Source organism: Bos mutus, chromosome 14 (assembly GCF_027580195.1).
Source record: "Bos mutus isolate GX-2022 chromosome 14, NWIPB_WYAK_1.1, whole genome shotgun sequence".
NCBI classification, from domain to species: domain Eukaryota; kingdom Metazoa; phylum Chordata; class Mammalia; order Artiodactyla; family Bovidae; genus Bos; species Bos mutus.
The window spans coordinates 3716828-3737193 of record NC_091630.1 but is presented as its reverse complement, the minus strand read 5'-3'; the positions used below and the strand labels follow the sequence as shown (position 1 = coordinate 3737193).

At 40.7% G+C, this 20366-nt stretch overlaps 1 protein-coding gene across 4 annotated transcripts in view; it reads right to left on the bottom strand.

The window, feature by feature from the left end:
- RALYL (RALY RNA binding protein like) overlaps positions 1-20083 on the bottom strand; it is an 832191-nt gene extending 812108 nt beyond the window's left edge. For 3 of the 4 annotated variants that reach the window (XM_070382895.1, XM_070382896.1, XM_070382897.1), the window contains exon 1: positions 18632-18770. The gene's annotated coding sequence lies outside the window, so the exon portion shown is untranslated. Of the gene's footprint in view, positions 1-18631; positions 18771-19817 lie in introns of those variants that run through there. The other variant, XM_070382900.1, reaches the window with a different exon arrangement.
- Between the last annotated feature and the right edge of the window lie 283 nt (positions 20084-20366).

Genomic DNA, 20366 nt, shown 5'->3' with positions numbered 1-20366 from the left:
GCAATTTACTTGCAATGCTATAAGTTTCTGGAGGAGGGCATGGCAACCCACTCCAGTGTTCTTGCCTGGAAAATCCCCATGGATATAGGAGCCTGGCGAGCTACAGTCCATGAGGTCACATAGAGTTGGACAAGACTGAAGCAACTTAGCACACAGCTAAAAGTTTAAACAGCCAGAAACACTGTAAGTGGATATACCCACACATGTTTATTTACTTAAATCATACAGTAATTCTAAGAATGTTTATTGGATCTACAAACACTGGAGCAGCTACTCTTATAGGAGTTAGAGATGCTGAGGCATAGTTCAGTTCAGTTCACTGGCTCAGTCGTGTCCGACTCTTTGCAACCCCATGAATCGCAGCACGCCAGGCCTCCCTGTCCATCACCAACTCCCGGAGTTCACTCAGACTCACGTCCATCGAGTCAGTGATGCCATCCAGCCATCTCATCCTCTGTCATCCCCTTATTCCTCCTGCCCCCAATCCCTCCCAGCATCAGAGTCTTTTCCAATGAGTCAACTCTTCGCATGAGGTGGCCAAAGTATTGGAGTTTCAGCTTTAGCATCATTCCTTCCAAAGAAATCCCAGGGCTGATCTCCTTCAGAATGGACTGGTTGGATCTCTTTGCAGTCCAAGGACATAGGACAATGCTAATAAATAATAGGATATTTATTATGCATAAGAGTAACTCTGGAGAAGGAAATGGCTACACACTCCAGTATTCTTGTCTGGAGAATACCATGAACCGAGGAGCCTGGTGGGCTACAGTCCATGGGGTTGCAATGACTAACACACATATTAGTAACTAACAGTGTCAACTGACAAGTATTGATGAATGAATGAGTGAATGTGAATCAGTGAATGACTGAATTTAGTCTTTATGTTTAAGAAGCTTATAATCTAGAAAGGACTAAAAATGCATGCAGATGACACCATCCTTATGGCAGAAAGTGAAGAGGAATTCAAAAGCCTCTTGATGAAAGTGAAAGTGGAGAGTGAAAAAGTTGGCTTAAAGCTCAACATTCAGAAAACAAAGATCATGGCATCCGGTCCCACCACTTCATGGGAAATAGATGGGGAAACAGTGGAAACAGTGTCAGACTTTATTTTTCTGGGCTCCAAAATCACTACAGATGATGACTGCAGCCATGAAATTAAAAGACGCTTACTCCTTGGAAGGAAAGTTATGACCAACCTAGATAGCATATTCAAAAGCAGAGACATTACTTTGTCAACAAAGGTTCATCTAGTCAAGGCTATGGTTTTTCCAGTGGTCATGTATGGATGTGAAAGTTGGACTGTGAAGAAGGCTGAGAGCGGAAGAATTGATGCTTTTGAACTGTGGTGTTGGAGAAGACTCTTGAGAGTCCCTTGGACTGCAAGGAGATCCAACCAGTCCATTCTGAAGGAGATCAGCCCTGGGATTTCTTTGGAAGGAATGATGCTAAAGCTGAAACTCCAATACTTTGGCCACCTCATTCGAAGAGTTGACTCATTGGAAAAGACTTTGATGCTGGGAGGGATTGGAGGCAGGAGGAGAAGGGGACGACAGAGGATGAGATGGCTGGATGGCATCACTGACTCGATGGACGTGAGTCTGAGTGAACTCCGGGAGTTGGTGATGGACAGGGAGGCCTGGTGTGCTGCGATTCATGGGGTCGCAAAGAGTCGGACACGACTGAGCAACTATCTGACCTGATCTGATCTGACAATGTGCTAAATAAGTTTTGTACCAGTGTTTCTGAAGCCAACTTGTGGTGAATGACCTTTTTTTTTTTCTTTATTCCCAACCAATAGCAAAGCAGTATTTTATAAGATACAATAAAAAAAAATACTTGAAAAAATAAGGAACAATAAAAAGAGACATACAATGAGACATAAAATTATTCTGTAAAATTGATAGGAAGTTTCAATTTCCTGTGCCCAGCTAGCAACCTACAGGCTTCAGACTATATTTTGAGCGGCACAATTTTTGACTATTGTACTCAACAATGTGATAGGAAAATATCCTAGTTAACCCATAAGTAAATGAAAGAAAAGCATTTGAAGACTTCAATTAAAATTAGTTTAGGATAATCTTCGGAGAAAATTATCATTTTCATCTTGTACTTTCCAGAACTCTATTGTGATTCACACAACAGACAAAAATATTAATCAAGCAATAAATAACAGGACACCACACGGCCGCGGTTCTTTTCCGCTGACCCTGCTCGAATTGGCAGCTCTGTGGGATTCAAGAGGAGACAAACAGCTTCTCTCTAGAAAACAATTCAAGGCATCAGGCACTGCCCTGATGGCAGCTAAAAAGCCCACTCCCCTCAGCAATGAGTTGATGCCATAGGTGTCCTTCTCATTCCCATTCACTTCCTTTTGAAAATAACTAACATTTCTTTACTGTGTTGTTGGAAATAATTTACAACTTCAAAAAGTACTGATGTCTCTACTCTTTTCCCATGTAATAGTATTTTTAAGTTAATATGTTTCAAGTACTTCTTACCTGTGAATGATATATTCCTAACAATTGCTATTATTTGTGCTTAATAAGCCACTATAGTACTCAAAACGTACCTTATACATATATATGTGGTGAAAATATTAAGAAACCAGTGGCGTTTCCCTGGCGGCACAGTGCTGAAGAATCTGCCTGCCGGGCAGGAGACCAGGTTTGATCCCCGTGTCAGGAAGGCCCCCTGGAGAAGGAAACAGCAATCTACCCCAGTGTTGTTGCCTGGGAAATCTCAGGGACAGAGGAACCTGGCGGGATACAGTCCATGGTATCCCAAGAGTCAAACACAACTCAGTGACAAAGAAAACAACACAGCATTTTAAATTTTAAATTCTAAAATGTTTGGCAATTTCTAAACATTAAGTGTTCAAAAGGTCTTTGCCTATGCAAAAAAAAAAAACAAACACTTTTTTTTCAAAATGCAATTACATAGCCTATTTCCTGGTGGTTAGGTTTTAGAGTTATCATCTACGGTTTGTAAAAATTGCTCCTGAAGAATACCTTTGATAGACCTTATACCACTTACACATTAATTTATGTTTTTTTTAATCTCATCTGTAACTAAGTTCAACCCAGTCAGTTTTATCTACCAATGCTGGATAAGGAAACAAACTCCTTGAATGAACACGAGACGAAAGACTAGGCTTGTGTTTTCACCAAAAGTATAACCAAAAATATATGAATTCATATAAATCAAAAGTATACAATCCAAAAAAAAAAGTATACAATCCTACAACCCTGAAGTAAACACAAAAAGAGAGAAATATGGAAATACACATTCTTTAACAATCAAAAGAAAAAGTAAAAATAACCAACTAAAATATTCACAGTGGAGTATGGTAAGGTACTTTACTACAATGAAATACTATATAACCATTAAACTTAGGCTGCAAATAATAGTAATGACAGTGTACTTACAGTATATGGTTAAGTGGAGAAAAGTTTTCGCTATAAATAATTGTATGGATTATACATATAAACATTTATGAGATTATTATATATAAACTACATAAATATATAATGTATCATATAATTACAAGTATATATTATAAGTTATATCATTAATTATTTAAACAAAACCTGAAAGGGTATATACCAAATAATATAAATAAGGAGGCAAATGTAATTTTGAACCTTCTCTCTAGAATGTGATTAACATTTCAACATCAACACTATTATAAGAACAGTGTTTCCTTTAAGATGTTTTGAGCATTTTTTATTTAAATTTTATTTTTAAAAGTTATATATTTATAATATGTACATCAATTTACTTATTTGGAGAAAAATCATCTAGTAGAGCATAAAATTTAAAAGTTGAATTTTAAGAATGAATATTCTATTCATATTGGTTGGATTGGAGAAGGCAATGGCACCCCACTCCAGTATTCTTGCCTGGAAGATCCCATGGACAGAGGAGCCTGGTGGGCTGCAGTCCACCGGGTCGCTAAGAGTCCACGACTGAGCGACTTCACTTTCACTTTTTGCTTTCATGGATTGGAGAAGGAAATGGCAACCCACTCCAGTGTTCTTGCCTGGAGAATCCCAGGTATGGCAGAGCCTGGTGGGCTGCCATCTATGGGGTCACACAGAGTTGGACACGACTGAAGCGACTTAGCAGCAGCAGCATATTGGTTGGATTGCATCACCAACTCAATGGACATGAGTTTGAGCAAGCTCTGGGAGTTGGTGATGGACAGGGAGGCCTGGCATGCTGCAGTCCATGGGGTCGCAAAGAGTTGGACATGACTGAGCAACTGAACTGAACTGAACTGAACATTCTATATCAAACTGCTCACTCCTAATATTAAAAGAAATTACAAGGCCACACAGCTTATTTTCATTTGTAACAAATCCAAAGTTATCCTTTCTCCCAGTATGTTATAACGTATCTGAGATTATCAAATTTTGGTACCTGATAGATACATTAAACTGCTTCTTGTTAGATCAAGAGGAACTAAGGAATATTCCCCTAATTGAAGATCTGATAGTGAGACCCATAACGCATACTAGATGAATAAAGATACTAAATTCACAAGAGTATTTTTTATATGAAGGAAAAAAATATCATGTGTTCATTAATACTGTGAAATTAATGAGTTTGTACTTTTCTGAACCAAAACCACAGCGTATTCAGTCAAAAATTCAGAACCCAAGATCTGGCATTAATACGCTTTGAGTATTTCCAATTCCTTTCATGGATATCAAAAACAGGAAGTCCACCTCACAGTAAAACAAAGAAATTTAATATCAGGCATCTTTTAGAAACAAAGAGACATGGTATCCAATAGATGGGAAAAAAAATAATGAGAACTACTCCCCAAATTTGATTCCATATGGCAACGAGATATCTAATAGCATTTTGTAAAGATGTTTATAATCACACAGTCCTTTCCCCAACTTCTTACACGCACTCACAGGCATATCCGCCCTCGCTTACACAAGGACACTCCTTGAAAGACTTAAAAGGGAAATACCTGCTTCACTCTGAAACAATGAGAGATAATAAATAAAAATCCAATGCTCATACTTCAAACATGATAATTTCAAACTATTGGTGACTCACAAGTCACCGGTTTAGTATCTTTTAACCAAAGATACTAAATCACTTTAAAGCTCGGAGTCAAAACAAATTGCTTAATATTATACAAGCTAGAGGTGCTTCAATTAATGTACCATTTCACATAGAGTCAACAAACCTGGTTTGACTTTATTCATTGAATTAAGAAACCTATTTTGTGAGTGCAATTAGAAAAAGTAAGCCTCTTATTTAATATAAGAATAAGATACCATTTTAACCATTTTATCCCAGAATTTTATTTTTACTTCTTATGGAATTTGTTCGCACTGAAAGCAAGCTCCTGCACTGAAAGCTCCATTCTCCTACATTATGGCGTATCTGATGACACTCACAATAAATAAAAGTAAATTTTCAGGAAATACTTATTGGATAGAAATTGATGTTCTTTGCCAACTGACCATATTTTAGGATCACCTTTTAGTAAAAATGAACTTCAACATGTTTTGGTTCAGCTTCATAATAAAATGTGATAGCTAAAATTGAGACAATCAGAGAGTATTTTAAACTATGTCCTGACTAATCTCTGGTGAGGAGCAAGATGCCAAAAAGAATTCAAAACCATGACATCGCCCTGAGATCTTCTGACCTCTCTCGATCTGAGTGACCCTATGGGGTAGCCCCTCACACACGTGACCCCTCCACACTTTAACCTTGGCTAGGTCTGTGCTGTAAGTGTCAAACACAAACCGGATTTCAAAAACTTAGCCGAATAAATGGAGTCTACTTAAAAAGTAATTGCATACTGATCACTCATTGAAATGATAATTTCTGATAGGCTGAGTTCAATAAAATATATTATGAAAATTAGCTTCATTTGTTCATCTGTACTTTCTCAATGTCCTTTTTAAAATGCAAAATTACGTCTGGAGGCCTGCTTCTGTGGCTTGCGCTGTATTTTCCCTGGACAGTGCTGATCTGGAGAGTGCTTGTCACTGCTATTAACCAGCCTTTTCCTCTCTCCCCTCTTCCCTCTTCTACTCTTTCATTTCTTCTGCTTTATTTTTCTTTTCTAGAACCGCAACAATGTCAGGAGAGAGGTCAGGAATAGGGAGGGAAGATATCGCAATTCTGAAAAAAAAAAAAAAAGACTGCAAACATGATGGAAAGAGCTCAGAAATTAAACAAACTATTCTAATGTTGTTGGTTCACTAAATTATTAATAAAGCTATATTGTTGTCCATATGAAAGAGAAAAAAGCATAGGCATTTCTGAACTCATTTTACAGTTTTTATTGTATTTGAGAATCCAATAAGATATTTTTATTTGAAATTTTGAATAATCTCAACGTATTCCAACACAAAATTCATTTCCCCAAACAATGGGCTGTATTTCAGGGCCTAATATGTGTATAAATACAAAGTTTCACATATTAATTTCTTCTGGCATCTACTTCTCCTCAAAAACCCATGATCCCTGTCATCTCCCAATTCTCTTTCCAGATGGCCCTCTCTAAACCTTTCTGTTGCTTCTCATCTCTTCCTGCTACACATTACCCCTGAACACACCCATATATTCCTGACTTTGGATAGCAATATCAATAAAGTGCTGTCAAATCTCCCAACCCAAGGACCTTGCCAAGTCACTGAGAAGAGAGGGGCACTCCATTCCAAAATTTGCAAGTGTCTTAATGACCTAAATAACCATAACTAATCACAGCTACTCTTCTGAATTCTAATCATTCATGCATTGTCAGTTTTTACATGTGCCATTTCCTTCTCTGAGTAGATGGTCAGTTCATGAGGGTAAGTCCAACGTTTGGTCTTGTAAACCTCTTTAGTCTCTTAAAACACAATGACTTAGATACGGTAGATTTCCGGTGAGCATTGGTTAAATGAATGGGCAAGTATCAAAATCTCACTAATTATGCCTAGAGCGAAACACTACATGGAACTCTGAGAAGACAAGAATCAGAACGTATATAGCAGCACAGTTCTAGCCAAAAGCACTGTGTGCTTTTAAACCTTCCATACACAGGGAGCTGGTGTGTGTCTATGACGAAATGTCAAGGATCTATCCATGTACACATCAAAGTATCTCTTTTCCTGCATATTTTAAATAAGGCACGGGGGTGTAACTCAAATTGTTCTTTGCGACCTCATGGACTGTAGCCCACCAGGGCTCCTCTGTCCATGGAAGTCTCCATGCAAGAATACTGGAGTGTGCCGTCAAGTTTTGGAGCCAAAAAAGTCTGGGGTTTCAGGTCTCTATTCAGCAATGTGACAGCTCTGAGACATCTGACAAGACACTTGTCTGATCCTCAGTTTCCTCCCCATATTGCTATCTAGGATAATGATAAATTCCTCCAGGGTGTTACAAAGATGAGGCACAATAGGACTAAGCATTCAGCCATCAGTCTGGGCCAGGAGGGATGATCTAACAATGGAACTGAGGCAGTAGCAGCTGCAGCAACTGACCTGGCAATAGCAACAGCCACAGTCTACCTACCTGCTAACTGGACTCCTCATTAAAAACAGTAAAGTGTGAACTGGGCTCAGAAGTATAACAACAGGCAGACACTATGTAATGTTCTTTTCAACAGGAATCATTTGCTGCTTTGTTTAGAAAGTACTGAACTGTAGTAGCCTGTATTTATTTCTCTGGTTTTGATCAGGTACATCCTTGTAACACTGAACTTTTGGTTGCGGTACCCATTTTTTATGCAACCATCTTTTGGTTGCAGAATTTATTCTGTATTATCTAAAAATCTAATCAAACGCAAACAAGACAAACACACACACACGCACACACAATTTATCTACATCTCTCCTCAAAATGTTCCAAAAGACTAAAATCTCAGCAATCACAAAAGAAAACAAAAATTCCTTTATGGTATCATTTGATCATAAACCTCCAGGAACGTCACTGATCCTTTTAGCACATGTTTCAGTCTTCCTTTTCACTTTCTTCCCTGTCATCCCCTTAGGAATTTTTTAAAAGTGTTAAAAATTACCCCTTCAACACTCAGCTTCTTCTCACAACACTTCTCAACTTCTCAACCTCAGCAGCATCTGCCTCAGTTAACTGCAAGCCTTCCAAAACTGTGAAACACGTTCACTCCATTTGACTCTGCTCCACTTTCACAATCTGGAAATACAACATTCTCCTCTGACCAAAACCATCCATCCTCACACCTCTTTCATCCTGTTAGAACCAGTGAACCTACCACTCTTGCTTTAGACCTTGCCCTCCAGGCTTTCTAATCCTCTCTGTTCCTAGTCTCCTCAGCTCCCTCCCCAGCCAGGTTTATGATCACTCTGACTTGAAATACGCACTACACCTAGAAAGCACAGCTCTTTGCTCTGCATCGTGCAGGCCTTGCTAATATTCTTAAGGAAAACTTCACTGTTTGCTTGACCCATTCAGATTACATTTTCTATTGCCAGAGAGAGTGATGCAATTGTGTCAACTAGGAACAACAAATTGTTAATTTTGCCAAGTTCCTCCCCATGGCTGTAGAGTCTTTTTCGGACCTTCTGAATATTCTCTGCTACATTCCCTAAATTCTTACCCTCATGCTAGTTAATTTCAACCTACCACCTTGAGAATATCTGAGGAAACTAATCATCAGATGGTAAGCTCCCTGGGGACAGGGCCCTTAGCTAGTCTTATTTACCACTGAGTCTCCATGCTCCAGGACAGGGCTGAATAAACAATGCATTTAGCTAACTAACGAACTGATCCAATTCCCTTCCTTCTTCCAAGATGTGACCAGTCTTCCTGTGCTACCACCGATCATACCAACCTTCTTAGAACATCTTGAAATTTACCCCTGAAAATTATTTCCACCTCCACAATACCTCTATCTCTTCTAGCTAAGGAGATGCCATTCTGAAAGCAATTAATATACATGCATATTTCCTTTATTAGAGCTTAAAAATACATCCTTTGTCCAACAACATTGTTGTTGTTCAGTCACCAAGTCATATCCGACCCTTCACGACCCCATGGACTACAGCACGCCAAGCACACACACCAACAATATTACTCCCTTGAATAATATTTCATTTCCACAACTGATCCTGAACTAAATTTCTTCTTGTCTCATATCTTCAAAGGCCCCAAGGGACATGAAATTTTACAGATCTGGATTTCTGCTTCTATTTAACCCTAATATGCACATTTTTTTCTCAATGGCAACTAACAGACTTTCAACACTTTTACTGAAAATATTCAGTCTGAAAAAATAATACAATAAAACCTACATAGTCAGTTTCTGGATTCAAAAATTATTAACAAATGATGTTTTACACACACACACACACACACACACGCACACATATGCATTTTACCATGACTCATGAAATTAGGCCACAGACATCATGGCATTTATTCCTAAGTCATTCAGTATGCATCTCCTAATATCATTTATTAGCTAGCCCATGAGCAAATTTTCCCTGTTCAACCCAATTTTGATCTTCTGTGAAGTGAAAGCCGCTTAGTCATGTCCAACTCTTTGCAACCCCATGGACTACACAGTCCATGGAATTCTCCAGGCCAGAATACTGGAGTGGGTAGCCTTTCCCTTCTCCAGTGGATCTTTCCAACCCAGGGATTGAACCCAGGTCTCCTGCATTACAGGAGGATTCTTTACCAGCTGAGCCACAAGGCAAGCCCAAGAATACTAGAGTGGGTAGCCTATCCCTTCTCCAGGGGATCTTCCTGACCCAGGAATCAAACCAGGGTCTCCTGCATTGCAGGCGGATTCTTTACTTGATCTTTTGCAGCCTTATGTAAAAAAAAAAAAAAAATCAAATAAATCTCCAAAAACTGTATTTGGTTGTCTTTAGTCTCTTTTAGTCTAAAAACTCTCCCCACAACGGCAATGTCTTTTGAAGAGACTAGGCCACTGTCTGGTATCTTCCATAAAAAGTACTATACCCTGTGAATATGTATGTTTCCTCATTCAGTTTAACAGGTTCTACTTTCTCTATATTTTTCTGTAAATGAGAAACTAAGTCTAAACAGGTTTTCTATTCTGTTCAGTCACTCAGTTGTGTCCAACTCTTTATAACCCCATGGACTGCAGCACACCAGGCCTCCCTGTCCTTCACCATCTCCCGGAGCTTGCTCAAACTCATGTCCATCGAGTTGGTGCTCATACTCTGTCTAGACAGGTTTTAGATTCATCTCAAACATTCCATCAACAACATCTCACAAATGACAATGAAGACTTCAGACTGCATCCCTCCGAGGCTCATGGCATCGGGCTGTCTGTTAGCTATGCCAGGTTTGATCACACAGCTGCTTAAGAAGGCAGATGTCAGATAAAATTAAGAAGTAATGCTTGGACTTCCCTCGTGGTTCAGTGTTAAAAAATCCACCTGCAAATGCAGGGGACATGGGTTCGATCCCTGCTCCAGAAGTATCCCATATGCCACAGAGCAACTAAGTCCATGCACTACAGCTAGTGAAGCCTGCGGGCTCTCCAGCCCAAACTCTGCATCAAGAGGAGCCTCTATAATGAGAAGCCCAGAAACTCACAAAAGAGGAGCCCCTGCTCTCTGCAACTAGAGAAAGCCCACGTGTTGCAAGGAAGATCCTGAGAACAAAAAATTAATAAATAAGTAAAATACTCTTTAAAACAGTAATCTTGAGTACAAAGAGAACACATTATTCCTCAAAATATTTGTAACTAATGGTTTTAGCACCTGTTGATGATTCTTGCCTGAATCATTTATTTCACTGAGAGTTATAAACAGTAATTTTCTCATTCTACCATTTGCTAGATGTACTAACTTACGTATTTTGTAAAGAAGAGCTGTCTTTCATCAACTACACAAGAGTTCCTCCTAAAAAGCAGGCTAACCATTTATTTCAATTTAATTATTGTCAGAATCATTTATTATTATTTTTTAATTTGGACTATCACAATGGACTCATGGACTTTCTTCAATGTTGTACTGTCTGTTACAGTCATTCTTGTTGGAGGAGACCACTGAGGGCATTAATTATTGTCAGAATTGCTTTTTATTAATTTTTTTTAACTTATACTATGACAACAGACTCATGGACTTTCTTCAATTTTGTATTATCTGTTACAGTCACTCTTGTTGCGGGAGCTCACCGAGAGCATGTGACCACTGGATGACCCTACAGTGGGACCCAAACAGTCAGAGGCTTCCTGTCCCCTCTGCTGTCCTTGGGATGTATATTCAGCCCCTTCAGGCCTCAGTCTTGAGAGCCATGTGTTGTTGAGAATATCCTGACTGAAGGAGAGGTGACTGAACCCCATGAAGGCTTCTCTACAGGGATCCCCCACTTTACTTTTACTAAAGATCTTTATTAGTACCTATTTTCACAAACTGAAACAAATCCAAAGAGGATTTTCATTTTATGCACAAAAGCAAGACGTGAAAACAGCGCTCGTTATTTTCCATCAAGGCTTTACAGAGGCAGAACAGACCAGAGCAGAGAGGGGCTCCATCGAGCTCCTTCCCCGGGAACCGCACTCGGCATTCAGCAGTAAGCCTCTCTACCTTCACTTGTGCCTAAGAGCATCTGTGCTTTATATCAACTTATTTTGTGCAGCTGTTAGCAAGATGTGTCCTAGGGTGATTGCTTCTTCACTTTACACCATTCCGTTTACAAAAGGTTCCATGGCCATTCAGAGAGTGGGGGAGACCTGAACAAACTTTTAAGCTCCTGGTAGGTAGATGCAGAAATGGACTTGCCTTGCAGCTGCCAAAGACACGCCTTGCACCTAAGTTATCCTGATGGTTAAAACTTCCACCCACCAAGAGGGAGTGGTCTACTGCTTTCCACAGCCTCTCTTTGCCCTCCCGGTCCAGGGGCCAATTTCTAATTTTGCCTGACATCACAGCTTGCCAGGTGGCTCAGACGGCAAAGAATCTGACTGCAATGCAGAACCCAGGTTTGATCCTTGAGTCAGGAAGATCCCCTGGAGAAGGGAATGGCAACTCACTCCACTATTCTTGCCTGCAGAATCCCACGGACAGAGGAGCTTGGCGGGTCATAGTCCATGGGTTGTAAAGAGTCAGACAGGACTGAGCAACTCACATATTTTGGGAACCAACAACCACTGATGCTCAAATTTATCTGAATTTGGCAACTGAGAGGCCCTTCAGGCTAGCTCCTGGTAACCATTCTAATTAACACTATAGGCTTACACAACCTTATTTGTTTGCGGGCACTTCCTCACTTCCCAGAACAATGAGAGAAGTTGGGCTCATCTGGTACTTCTTCTGCCTAGACTTAGAATCGGCCAAGTTTCCAGAGAGTTTGGGCCCCTTGAATGGGAAACGGTGTTTAGAAGCCATGATTTGTGCACTGGATGTGTTCACTGCTTCTGGACACACTGCTTGGAAGTCTCTTAAGGAGCCAGCTAGTAAACCTGCTTAAAAGGCATGTGTGGTGTATTTCAATATCTGACAGCCTAGACCCCTCTTTACCTTTCTTTTCCTGACCTATCCTAGTTACTCCCGCTTTTTAAAAACTTCTTCTGTATGTAATTTAAAATTAATTTACCTAGTTGCAGAAAACCTTCTTACTGATCTTCCTGTTTAGTCATGTTACATTTTCAAATGCACACACAGACATACACACACTAAGAATGTGACACATACAATCTTGGGAACTGACCTGATGTGGTATGTCACACCACACCTGGAACCATGGAAAGCTTTCTCACTTAAGTCTAATATGCCTCATTCATTGAGTTTCTTCTTAAAAGTAATGGATTTTAATCACAGGATCAAGGGTCTTTTTCGCAGGTATCACCTTCCTTCAAGCCTACACAGCATTTGCCTTGCTGAACAACACATACACCCACACCCACCCCCCCACACCCCCCCACACACTCCTAAGCTTCAGTGGCTATCCTCCTTATTCTCTTTGTCTGCCCTTAAGCAGATTCCTTTACATCCACTCAGGAAAACACAGGTGTTTCCCAAATGTTTGCCTCCTAAAATGTTAATGTCAGTAATCTTGTAACATCTTTTTCTAGCTTTCAGTATACTTTCCTGCTCTGGATCTGAATTTCAATTGCACATCAGTCATTTTATCCAGGTTAATACTGGAACTTCATATCAGTGATGCGTCCAAAACTGAACCATTCTCCCACCCCCAGGCAAATCAGGCTCCCTTCTAGATATCCTTATTTTCTCCTGGCTTGTTTCATACTCCAGGCTTTCAAGGTATCCAGATTCTAAAACTCAAAAGCAGCTTTTGATAGTTTCCCCATCTTGGCCTCCAACCAGTGTAGACGTGTCGATTGATCATCGACTTTGAAATCCATTTCATGGTGTTCATTCACACTGCCCCACTATACTTTATGTTTCCCATTTTCTACTGAAAAACATTCACTTTTCTCAAGCTCCAAGGAGATTGTTTAATAACTGAATCCTTTTTCACACATCCGAAGAGGCAATTAAAAACAGCATCCTAAAATAACATCTTGCAGTGTTATGTTATTAACAAACAGATAAAGTGAGCTTGAAAAATGTCACACTCAAATGTGTGTCACAGTGCAATTCTGAGCTGGAGATGATGCTGAGCGTGAGATGTCGGTAGACAGAAGAGACACCTATATTTATAGACTGGCTGTGTTATGAAGGAAGTGGCTCTTCAGTTTGCCTTGTGTAAAAGAATCCTCTTCCACATCACACCACAAACACTTCAAGAGGTGAGACTCCACTTGGGGCTAAATATTTGTAGAGTGCTTTGCCCACAACCTCGGCAAAAGCACTGTGGACACAGGGCCACCTATTCGGTCCTGACCACAGGGCATGAGTGCCTTCCACAAATGTCCATGGACTGGGTCTCTTCAAAATCCCCACGATCCTGTTGACCCGCGTGATGCCTGGTCACTTGAAGACCCTTTCAGCACCAGTAAGAGTCTTCCTGTAAATGGTGCCATTTTCTGGGATTGCTGGCTGCAGCACTCAGTAGTGAAAACGTGCCAAAATACAACCACCTAAGATAACGGACCAAGAACGCACACACCGCGGTTGTTGCGCATTGAGTGAAAGAAACGGACAAAGAGAATTCCGTCTTCTCAAGTGGAGCATTCCTGTACAGAAGGAGGGCCACGGGTGTTAATTCAGACACTCCTGCCATGTGTCCCTTTACTCCCTATGGAGACGTGAGCAAATTACATCTCTCCAAGCCTCAGTTTCCCCCAAAATATAAAACAATGATGCTATCACCTACTCATGGAAAGGAAGGGCACCTCAGGACGTGTTAGTCCTACTTTTCTTTCCCTTTCCTCTTGATTTAATGAAAAATAGCCTTTCCCTACTCCAGCCTGTTAAGTTTCCAAAGTGACTCAAAAATATGTTGCTCCTGTTATAATTTAGCATATGGCTATCAAAATGTGTATAAATATTTTGTCTAAATACATGGATGATGTAGGAACACAATTAATTTCCACTGTTAAAATTTAGACAAAATATTCAACTACTTTATTCTAAGCAAAGTAGAGAAATAGATGTGTCAGATGTGATTTTATGAGACATACTGATGCAAATAAAACCTCCAGTTTTTCTTAAGTATGAAGGTACATAAGATGCATTTCGCTGCATCTTTCAGAAAATCTGGGTAGGGTCCCCATGATTTCTGCTATAATTCTCTTCTCCATTTAGATTTCTACATGGCCCAAGAAATAAATCTTGCAGTACTGACCCCAGCTTCACAGGCTCCAAAGACAGTCCAGAAGACATTTATCCTGAATTAACTGAAGTTCTCCTACTAACCCTCTCTGTCTAGGAATGGAAAGAAAAAGGCAATCAATAACTCTGTGTTTGCCAGAATGAAGTCCCAGAATAACTGAATCATCAGTGAAAGACTTTTAATTTTATGGGAGAATTAGAGAAGCACAAAATCCATTTCCCACAATGTCAGTGAGTCTAACAAAACAAACAATGAATGCCCCCCAATATTTTCTTGAAAATCTAAAAAGCTTCAGGAAGAAGCAAGACTACTAAAAGCAGGGGTTAGATGTACATAGTCTACCTGCCAAATTTTAATAATAAAAAGAAGAGTGGCGACTGGCATTTTTATAAGACTTGCTAAATATGTAACTAATTTTTGGTACTTTCAAAAGTCAAATTATTACTTACATTTTCTTCAATAATTCTTGTCCTCAAAATCACGTCGCAGTAAAGCTAACCGTCCTTGCTGTCACTAATACGAAAATTCGTTGCCCCACTATAAGTGAGACTTATGAAAACGTCATACTGAACCATGAAAATGGGATTTTAAAGGTATTTGTGCATGTCACTAGAAGTAGCAAATAATAAGAAAATAATAACAACAACCTCAGACCAGTAAGGAATTTTTTTAATTAGATTTTAATTTATTTCCAGAGCCCCATAGACACCTTGAAGAATACACTTTATCATTACCTTGGTTTTTTATACACAAAATAGAATTTTCTTAGTGACAATGTGATAAAAGAAAAACAGCTGTATTTCTTTTAAGGCACCGCTAATTACATTTAAAAAATATAATGTTCAAAAGTCAGAGAGGAGAAAAAATTAAATTGCAAGTAAATATTTCCTTTTTAGCACGCAAACGATTCTGAACATCGACTTCACTTCTCTTCTGCTTCCAGTGTAGTCTGACTTGATGTGATGCACTGCGTAATTAGTTGCTTACAGTATTAGTAAACAGTAAGCAAAGCATGACTGCACTCCTACTCCAGTCAAATGCTTTCCGATATAGGGAGCTTCTCCACACTCTTCTCACTAGCTTCTTTTTTAAAAAGCTGCTTTAAAACTGTTCTAGTAAAGAAGCAGTTATCCATATAGCACGTGGTTGTTCTAGCTAGGAAAATATATTTTTTTGTATATCAGATGTAGTGCATTATTTTTGTATCCCCTTATTTTCACCTTCTAATGGCATCATCAGTTTGCACAAGTTTGGTAACTCTTTTAACCACTAACCTTTCATTACAATTAGAAAAAATAAACTATGTTTTTTTTAAAGCAATATATCTATTGTAGTTAAGAGTGCCTTTATAAATATGTGTTTGAAACCTTTCCCCCTTATATACCAGCATCACCATGTAGCTGCTTCATCCACACCAAGAAAAAAATTAGTGTGCTCCTTGCTAGCTTATAATCATGTAGGAAAAAATATGAAATGATTAAATGTCTATTTTTTATGATTAAAATTTCTTCATTTAAAAATTCTTGGACAGACCACACACTCAAGACAGAACTCTGACTAGGGTTTTCTTTCTCTACAATGTTCAAGAGTGGGACATACAATATAAAGTTAATGCAGTAATCCTGGATTTTCAAAATGTCCAAATTTTGGCATCCCCTAGAAAAGTTCTAGCAAATGTAGAAGGCGGCTTTAAATGTGTGATTTATTTATTTGTCACATTCAGGTAATAAAATAAAGTCAGTTAGTGGTCCCGCAGCCACTTTAAATTTATGTGTCTTCTTTCCCTCATCCTCTACCTTCATTCCAAACCCTCTCTCTTGCAGCCAAATATTTATTTTGCTGTCAGTAAGCAGTTAAAAGTAATCTGCATGATTAAGCTGATCAGAATCAAAGTGGGTTGCTTGCTGAATTTAAGAACATTATTTTTCCATGAGAAACCAGTAGGCGGTGCTAAATCTTGGAAGCCATATTCAAAGATTTTAAACCAACACACAGAGTTGTAGAATCCCCAGCATAATTTATGGAGGAGGAGATTTCAAATTTTCAATATAATAGAAATTTAACATAAGTATGTAGTATAATGAACAAGCAATATTTAATGAAAACCTAATACGACTAAAGGCTCTTAGCATGATTTTTACAAAATTCAAAGCACAACTACTGTATCTGTTCCCACTTGAAACCTTATGAATATCTTCCATCCCATCAGGGTTTCAATCTCATTTGGAAATATCACACATTGCAGTCTGCGTTCTGTACCAGCCTTAAGACAGTTATCCCACCTTAGGGCAGCAAGTGATCCTCATAATGAAAATTATGGTTTGATACTCAAGCTTTGTTTCTCATTCACTGTTTCTCTCTTCTAAAGGAACTAGATGACGTACAGTACATACAACCTACAAAGAAATGTTATACACATGCATTGTCTTGCATTTTTACATAAATGAGCATTTCTACTTACATAATACTTTATTATGATGAAAGTGATTTAAAAAACCGAATGTTCCAAGTGGCATTTTAAATGATTTGCTCCCTGTTTAAACCACATGAAAGACTATATTTTAGTAGTATGCTTACCACAACCAAAAAAATAAAAACTTAAAGCTTTATTACATAATACTTGTGTCAAATCTTAGAACTATGCCTTTCAGAGTACCAAGCCTGGAGGTCCACACACAGGACTTAAAGTATCTTCCTTATATAAATGCAACAGGACTTTCTTAACAGAGAAAAGCTACCCTACATACAAGAGTAACACACATTGATTGCTACATTCAAAGATCTCTGAAATGGGACAATGCATTGTGAATTTAAAAAATACATAGCTTTCTAGACATTACGATAATTTTTAACCTGCTACAGATAAATGACTTGTCCTCCTCCGTTACCACAAAGAGTAAAGAAACACAGTCATAAAACTTCATTCCACAAACTGAGCTTAGAGACTTAAATATTTGTTTGAAAAAAGCCATAGCATATGTCATTAACATGTTTATTATGGGCTCTGGATTTAGTTTTTATGCCTATAGATAACCTAGAAGAAAACCTAATCTGAGAAGTAAATTATTCCACTCGCCTTTATATTTATTTTAATAGAATCCAAGCTCTACACTCCAGAATCAAATCATTTAAATAATGACCTCCAGACTTTAAGATTTAAAGTATAACACAAAATTTGTTTGGACAGCAAGTTTTCCAACAGATTCTGTCACTGTGTTAAGTACAGAGAAAGCTTTTTATTAGCAACCGTGGTGCATCTCCAAGAAGTAGTACCAGATTACCCCGGGAACCGAACACGACGATCATAAAACATAAACTCCATAGAACACATTCAACACTGAGTTCTGTGCTCTGCCACCAACACAACGGACTCTATCACCACCATCACAAATCCCAAGCCCTGTCCTGTGCCGGGCTCTCAGGGGAAACCCTTTGCGACCACCATCAGGTGGTTAAAAAGAGGGACAATACATTGTCCCTTTACCACTCCTCCTATGGGTGTAGCCTCATTCATGCAAACTGGCGCTTTCATCCTCAACATGAAACCCAACTGACCATCACGGAAAGTAGCGATCTCCTCCACCTTGGAAGACGCCAGGCACTTAAACCCAGAGCAACAAACACCACGGGGAAAGAAAAGCTCCAAAGACACCACCGCGGAAGAAAGCAAACGGGCAAAACAGGCAGGGGAAAACCGAGTGCGTTGTTGACTCAAGGCAGAGGAGCAGCGGGCGCCGCGCCATCGGGAGCCACCGCCGGGATGTGGAGAGGTCGGGGCCCGGGCCCTCGGCCAGAAGCCGGCGCCTCCGGAGGACGCGGCACGGCCGCTGCTGCCCGCGGTCTCCCGGGCGCCTCCGGCCCGGTCCGCGCCCGAGCCCCGCGCTCCTGCGGCTCCCCAAGTGGCCCTCGGAGAACTTACCCGGCCGCCCGGCGCCGCCCGGGGCGCAGACGCCTCCCGCCGACCGAGGGGCGGCGTTTCACGCTCATTCAGAAGCAGCCCAGGCCGGGCACGGACCCGGGCTTCCCCCGGCTCCCGGCGCGGCTTCCCCACCGCGGGCTCGGACGCTGCCCGGGGCCGCGAGCGCGCACACGCGCGCACACACACATACACACACACACACGTTTCTTTGCCAGGACCAGAGTTGCCATTGCAAACCCGGGAAACGCCTCCAAAGGGACCAAGTACCTGCTCTGTGCGAGCTGCTCAGCTGTTCACTTCATCTTCCGTTGACAAGGAAACCAAACCGCACTTCATTTTTTTTTTCCCAGAAAAACCTTCCACTGCCATCATTTGAAAATGGATTTACAGGGAGGGGAGAGGGAGGAAGAAGGGATAATATAGATATAGATATCAGGATATCTTTCATAAAATGATCTTGGGTTTTTGTTTTTTTTAAAAAAAGGCAGATGTGCAAAAGTCACACTTAATTTAAAGGAGGAAAAAAAAGTATTTGCTTAAAAATAATCCCAGGAACCAGCTGCAAGAAAAGTTTCATGTTATCAATGGATATCAAAAACAAGTAGGGGGAAAAAAAAAAAAAAACGAATTTGTTCTCCCCGGCTTCCAAAAAAGAGCACACACACACAAAAAATAAATAAGAAAATTCATGTCTTTGCTCAGTGGTTTGTATTCGTATAGCAAAACCACAAACTTGTAAACACTGCCGCAAGATCCCACCTATACAAAAATCTTATCAGAAAAATAGTATGCAAAAAAAAGAGTTAGAAACATGCTTTTTTTATTTTTACAAAGGGGGAAAAAAAACAGGCACCATACTTCATATCGCTTTTTCCTTCAAACCAGTTGCACGTTTTGCTGGACTTGGGAGTCGCTCCTCGCGGGCACGGTCGCCGCGGACTCCCAGACGCAGCGCCTCGTCTACAGAACCGTCGCATGCTAGAAAAACTTGGATTCAGGAAAAGGCTCAAAACCATGCTCCTCCAGCTTTCCCAAATGCAAACAATAATCAAAGAAGTGGAGAAAAAAAAGAAGAAGAAGAAGAAGAAAAAACAAAAACACAAAAACAAAGGGGGGGCAAAAATAAAAATAAAAAAAAAAAAGAAGAAGAAGAAGAGGACAAGAATGCCACTGAGAAGGTACTCACCGAGCGGGAGTAAAATGTTGGAATAAAAATGAGATTTAGGATAAAATACAGTATGGCGGTGGAAGAAGGACTGAAGCGCGTGTTTCTCTGTCTCTGCCTCGGGCACTGACACGTGACTCGGAGCCGGGCTGACTCGCAGGCACGGCCGGGGGGGACCCGGGCTGCCAAGTGGGGGGGCCCGCCGAGCCCCACTCCGGCGGCGGCGGCGGCGGCGGCGGCTGGGAGCGCGGAGCCCGGAGCCCGCGAGCGGCAGCTCCCGGCGAGGCGGCTCCGCTGTGAGCCCGGACGAGCAGGTGCCGCTCACGCGGGCGCTAGGCACACGCACACGCACACGCAGGGCGGGCGAGAGGGGGCGCAGCGCGGGGCCGGCCGCGGCTAGCAAGGCCCGGGCACCGCCGCCCACGGCGGGGAGCGCGCGCCCTGGGGCAGCTGGGGGTCGCCGATCGCACGCCCGGGAGGAAGCCACCAACTTGCCGCCCACCTCCAACTTGTTGTCGCTCGCCACTTCCCCTGTTCGCCTCTGTTTTCCACACCAGGGTGGTCACCTGC